This window comes from Bombyx mandarina, chromosome 19 (genome assembly GCF_030267445.1).
Source record: "Bombyx mandarina strain Sakado chromosome 19, ASM3026744v2".
Lineage (NCBI taxonomy): Eukaryota > Metazoa > Arthropoda > Insecta > Lepidoptera > Bombycidae > Bombyx > Bombyx mandarina.
Window position 1 is genome coordinate 2,413,784 of NC_143225.1, and position 7,012 is coordinate 2,420,795.

Consider the following 7,012-nt stretch of genomic DNA (forward strand, 5'->3'; position numbering starts at 1 on the left):
TTTGTATAATAAAATAAACTTAACACAAACAAAAGGAATAATATCCGTCCGACAGGGGACACATCAAAGGAAAAACAAAATTGTTTATTTTTATTTAATTCCAAGCATTTTAATATTTATTCAAATTTTAAACCTTCTCTGAACTTCCACGAATAATTCAAGACCAAAATTAGCCAAATCGGTCAAGCCGTTTTCATGTTATGTCGTGACAACGGAAAACGGGTTTCATTTTTATATATATATAGATTACACACAGTATTATTATTGTAAATTTTGTGTAATACACCATTTAAACTGTCTTCGATAGCCAGCCGTTTCGAACTACAATTTTTTTTTGCTGAAATTTCCCGGCAAATGTGACATCGGGCTCCTAAACAAACAATAACATGTGCGGGGACTCCGTGCTCGGCCCTTTGGAGGCTCACCGGAAGTGACGCTCAATTATTAGATGTGCAGGCTCCGTGATCTTATATCCGTTTACGAGCAGAAGATCTTTCAAACAACCTGGCATAAAGCTAACGACTGCTAATGAGTAAATAATGAACGATTCTATCACACAAAAACGTTTATGTTTTGTAAATTTATTTTTCTTTATTGCTTAGATGGGTGGACGAGCTCACAGCCCACCTGGTGTTAAGCGGTTACTGGAGCCTAATGCGCCAGCCTCCCCGAGATATAAGTTCTAAGGTCTCAGTATAGTTACAACGGCTGCCCCACCCTTCAAACCGAAACGCATTACTGCTTCACGGCAGAAATAGGCAGGGCGGTGGTACCCACCCGCGCGGACTCACAAGAGGTCCTACCACCAGTAAAAATGTGTCTTCTACATTCGCCATACCATACATATAGATAACATCTGATTGCTCACAGCAAACTAATTGTGAATCTTTTACATTTCAAGTAAAATTTAAAAACCCATTCCCTTAATTCGTCGTGGTTAGTAAAGTTCCCATTTCTATGGATCTGAAGGGAGCTCTGGATCGATACTTTTGTGACGCGTTCTTCGACGCATTTCAAAAGCCACTTAGGTACCTACCTATCACAGGCAGGACACACGTTGTAGAACTCCGATGATTTCATGATAAAAAGATTAAAATTATCGAAATTGTCACTGCACTATGCTTGTATAATTTTTTTAAAATTCGTTCTCTATTATAACTTCCGAAAGATTGGTAATTGCAAAGCGAATCGATATTTTAAAATGATCGAAACGATACGACGATACATTCATAAATCGACAACATACCGTGGTATATACAGCGTGAAATGTGATTAACAAATTTTAATAAAACACGAAAAAAAACAATTACTTTTTTTATTTTTTTATTGCTTAGATGGGTGGACGAGCTCACAGCCCACCTGGTGTTAAGTGGTTACTGGAGCCCATAGACATATCCACAACGTAGGGCAGGGCGGTGGTACCTACCCGCGCGGACTCACAAGAGGTCCTACCACCAGTAATTACGCCAATTATAATTACACTTAAATGTCACCTTCTGGTACGGATTATCCGAGAAATCGATATTAGGTACAGAATAAAATTGTATTGGATGTATTATTTTATGTCCCTATAATACGTATGCATTAAATTAAACCTTATTACACTTTAGTAGAGCAATTTATTGTTAACTAGCGACCCGCCCTCGCTTCGCTTCGGAAACTGTAATTTATTATTGATTTCTCCACTATTTAATGGATGTTATTATACATATAAACCTTCCTCTTCAATCACTCTATCTATTAAAAAAAACCGCATCAAAATCCGTTGCGTAGTTTTAAAGATTTAAGCACACATAGGGATATAGGGACAGAGAAAGCGACTTTGTTTCATACTATGTAGCGATGATAATTTTTTTTTGTATTTATTTAAATACTGACGTAAGATCAACCAAAACAATACATCCGTGTATTTAGTTCCTTCGAAGTGCATAACGTCGTGAATTTAGAATAAACGGTGGTACGTCATTGAATGTTAAAAACAATTCTTAAAATTACGCCAAATCCGTTTTTATGTCACCCCGGTTTTACTCAAAGACCGAGTATTGTCGAGTTGAAATTAAGAAGGTGGGTGTATTCTGTGACTCGCGGCACGAAATTAAAAAATCATGGTTTGTGATCAAAGACATGAACTTAATCTATCATAATAAATAGATCTAGAAATAATAAATAGACTTTTTGGCGGGAACGCGAGGAGTGAAGTTGTGTGATTTGTTTTATTTTGTCTTTTTAGTGTTTCTTCAGGTTTAAATGTGTAATAACGGTGGTTTATTAACTGTTTAATATCTGTGAAAGTGTACAAATGTGGGAAAATGAAACATAGCCGCTGGACGTAACTTCTTGGGATCCTCCAAAAAGTCCACTGAAAATATCTTAGTAAATTACCACCATTTTACTGAGATTATATTTTCATTTCATTTCACTCCATAATATCATTTTTCATAAAAATATGAATATAAATTAAAATAAGACATGACTTAAAAGTCTTAGTTACCAGGTCATGAAATCCCTAAAAAAATAATAATAAATAAATGAATAGTCAATATTTGAGTATACCGTTTTTAATGTCCCAAAGAGTTTGTATTAGAAATTGTCAATTATCGGGTAGAGAAAAATAGAAAAATAGACTGGAACCCTAAAACAAAATCTTACCACGATAATTATACGAAAAAGTTGGGTAGGAAAAATTTTCAAAGTTTTAGAATTGAGTCATTCGATTACGAAAAAAAAACACGCTTCGAAATTCAAACACGAAAATTCTTAAGCTTAACTAGGGCCTAGATCAGCGTATTCCCTGTTCTTGAATGAAAAAAAAAAACATACAATTTCATGTGAAATGTATAAATATTTTGAAAACGTGCGAAATGTCACGTAGACCTTCATCAGTAGCGTCCCGCGTTGTATGTATGAACGAAGCGAACACGGCGTGTCTAGATTACCGAATTGAACCTTATAACTTAAGTTACAATTAAGTTCGAGTAGATTAAGTAATCTAAAAGCCATGTTTACGTGAGTCGTAGACATAGGTAATTAAAGTTTTTTTTTTGTTTTTTTTTAATCTTTCTTTGTCTATTTGTTACGCCTACATTTTACGTTCATTAAAAACTCTTAAAATGAGAAATTTATGTGTCATTGATGGGCAGACGAGCTCACCTTACAACCTGCTTGATATTAAGCGGTTACCAGCACTATTACGGTATAATATTAATGGCGCCGTCACCTTTGAAACTGAGTCTGAATTCTATTTCCCATTGCCACAATGATCGTCCAGATTCATCCTGGATAACTATATCAGTGCTTATCGAGATAATAATATTATTGGCACAGCTCACATTGAAACATGATATCTATTATAAAATCCTCATGTCAACTAATATACAGTCAATTTAAATGTTAGCTACGAATACCCCCAACAATGTTTGGATATAACTTATCACGATTTTAATTTCTTGTAGGATAGAATGCACTTTATAATATATATTATACTTAATACTATATTACAATTGTTGAAATATTATATTACAATTATTTCAAGATCAATGAAACTTGGAAAATTATAATTTGCGTTATTACCGGATAATTTGCGGACTCACAAGAGGCCCTACCACCCCTCTTGTGAGTCCGCGCGGGTGGGTACCACCACCCTGCCTATTTCTGCCGTGAAGCAGTAATGCGTTTCGGTTTGAAGGGTGGGGCAGCCGTTGTAACTAAACTTGAGACCTTAGAACTTATATATCAAGGTGGGCGCATTTACTCTGTGGATGTCCATGGGCTCCAGTAACCACTTAACACCAGATGGGCCGTGAGCTCGTCCAACCACCTAAGCAATAACAAAAAAAGAAGACCAAAGAGTAACTAGTCAATCTTAAATGGATCTTCATTTGACATTAATAATATTATTTAATTATACATTCCATCCTGCCAAGCTTTTTGGTTTTAATATTATTATTTTTTCATTAGCCAATTTAAAATAAAATAGTATCCGGAGTGGTAGAGTCCTACATCCAGCAGTGGAAATCTCTTGGCTGAAGTAATAAAAACCATGAAGACATTTGATATGTTTCCAGGAACACATTTTTTTACAGTCATACATTTTTATACATTACAAACAGAATACATATCATCATCATCATCATTCTCCTGCCCTTCTCTGAGTCACCTGGGGTCTGCGCATCATGTTTTCTCCTTCCATACCCCTCTAATCATATACAATTTTTTCGCTCACTTCCCTCTCATACATATCGTCTTTCAGGCATCCCATCCATTTTTTCTTAGGTCTACCTCTTCCTCTAAACTCTAAAGCCTTCCACATCCACAGTTAAAACTCTCTTAACAATCAGATCAGAATATATAAGTATGTGTCAAACAAAAGTAGTCTGTAAATTTTATTTTATTATTGTGAGTAGAACTGACAAAAACACTTGTAATTAACAAAGGTTTGTTAGGCTAGTGACTATACTTGAGACCTTAGAACTTATATATATCTTAAGGTGGGTCGCGCATATGCGTTGTAGATGTCTATGGGCTCCAGTAACCACCGAACACCAGGTGGGCTGTGAGCTCGTCCACCCATCTAAGCAATAAAGAAAGACTATTGGTTAAGTTTATTCGATTTATCACAAGAACAATAATTGAAGTTGTGTTTCTTTTCTTATTAGGGATCAAGGACTCTAAGCTTACAGCCTTCATAATGTTTAGCCACTGAAGTCTAGACTTAGCTAAACAATTGATTAATGTTTTGGCAGATAAATAATTATCATATTATTATGTATTTAATTCTATTACATAATTTATAACTTAAAAATTCAGGGTACCCTTCATCTGTACACCCTACATTTATAAGAATATTGATATTTGACATTAAAATTGATTAGCTCATGACCATTCCTTAACGAATTGTATATGTAGATTAGCTCAGGGCCCAGCTGATGTTTGTTGGAGACCATGGACATCATTGTGTGAATACCAACTTGAGACGCAATAAAAGTTTTAGTTTTATTATGTAATGGCTGTGCTATTTCACTAAAAACATGCCTCTTTTCTATATGTGGTTTGAAAATATGAAACTTTTTTATTTTATTAACTGTTTACATTAGAGATGAATAGAAATTATGAGTCCAAACATTTATGAATATATTGCTGTAAACTACTTTCTAATTGGTACACATTTTATGGGTAATTAACATAAACATAAGCACTTATAAACATTACAATTTCAATAGCAAAAAACTTTCTTTTTGTGCTTTTAATGGACTATACTTGAAGATGTATTGCTATTCACCAAATCTACCCTTTAATGATATCATTTATAAGGATCATTTTTAAATGGACTGGCAGAGCTGATAAGACTATTCAACCTGTTTGATACATAAAGATTGTTTCTGTACATAAAATTTTTTAAGGTCTGGATGATTTATATTTGGAACTATTTAATTAAATTCTTACATTAAAAACATCTATTTGCCATGTTAATAGATCGTTAATGAATTGGAAGGATATTTTAACAGTTTTCAATTGAGGCAATGAGCGCTCCGAACTAAACAATACCGCGGTCATTAGCCTTGAAATGCACCGAAATGCATATGCGATGCATAGAAAAAAAATTCAAACTACAGCACCTCACTGCAACAATGTCAATGCATTCTATATTTGAATGCACGACTAAAAATATCTTATCTGCGAACGTAAACATGTAAGAGCACAAAGGAACAATTACGAACAGTTTCGAGGGACCTTTTCAATGCATATCTCGTATGAATCATTCAATTGCACTTACCGAATATTGTTCGAATCTTGGATAAGCGCTTATTCACTTGTTAACATACGTACTACGCATCAGCGCACTTTCTACTTGTCCATTTAATTATAAATCATATGTCCAGTCACCGACAAATAAGCACGAAATATTCTACGTCCAATGCAGGTAGGCGAAACAAACCCACCGGGACGTGAATATTTTTCGTGCATTTATCAACGTTCCTTTATTATATTGCACTTGATCAAATTTACTACACAACAGTCAGAGTTGCTGTTACATAGCAATTATCATTTTTATTTATTTTAACATAAAATAACACCACAAAAACATCAGCGGTGAAGGTGAATGAACGATCAATTGATTTAAAAAACAAACTTCATTGTCTGTGGTAAGTTGACATTCAATAGGGTAAAAATCGCTATTAATCGGCAATGATGAACCTTTTTTTCTTAAAACATATTTTCTTATGCAGCATGGCTTAGTCCTCGGTATTACCAAATAAAATTGTTTCTGTTATCTCGTTTAGTATCAATTGCACCTTTGCACACTTAATTATCTTTCCGTGATCGCGTGATTGCTGACGGCCTGTAGGCTTTAGCACGATAGGAAAGTGAGCTCTGTTTAAACCAAGAGAGGTAGAATTTGCTGTCAACTGCCTAATTGTCTCCAAAGAAGAATGGTGCAACAGCATTTATGACATAGGGCATAGCGTTTTAAACAGTCTGAACGGTCACATCCGAACTTTGCTTAAACTGGGACCGCTCACGCGGTACAATTAATCCTATTTTTCTTACATAATAAAATTGCTACTGACTATCCACCAAGAAAAGAACTAAAAATATGTTGAGTTGATAGTATCACTAAAACGTAGGTGATGAAAAATATTAATTTGTTTACATGCCGGTTTCAAGCTGACAGCAAACTATCGTGAGTCATGTACAAGCCGACCTTTTGGAGGAATGTGAAGTGTCCAGCTCTGTAAATTATAGTGTTTTGTTCACTTTGTGTATCTTCAGATATAGATTTGTAAAAATCCATGAATGTAGAAAAATGAAAAATAAAGTCACTGGTCGTGGCTTTTCGGGTTTTTCCAAAAAGTCCATTGAATACTCAGTAAATTGGAAATTCAAATCTCCCCTTTTATTTACTTAATTTACTTAGAGGCTATTTTATTCCTTCTCTAATGAAATTGATGCAGTCTGATTCATTTAGTTGTAACCTAATTTCACCTGTAAATTCGCGACGTTTACATTTTTG

The 7,012-nt window shown here is 34.6% G+C and overlaps 1 protein-coding gene across 3 annotated transcripts in view; it reads right to left on the reverse strand.

Annotated features, from left to right (window-relative positions):
• Positions 1-6,543, reverse strand: part of wech (tripartite motif containing 71 protein wech) — a 43,257-nt gene extending 36,714 nt beyond the window's left edge. For 2 of the 3 annotated variants that reach the window (XM_089735242.1, XM_028169716.2), the window contains exon 1: positions 5,774-6,126. The gene's annotated coding sequence lies outside the window, so the exon portion shown is untranslated. Of the gene's footprint in view, positions 1-5,773 lie in introns of all 3 variants that reach the window. The other variant, XR_016324678.1, reaches the window with a different exon arrangement.
• Between the last annotated feature and the right edge of the window lie 469 nt (positions 6,544-7,012).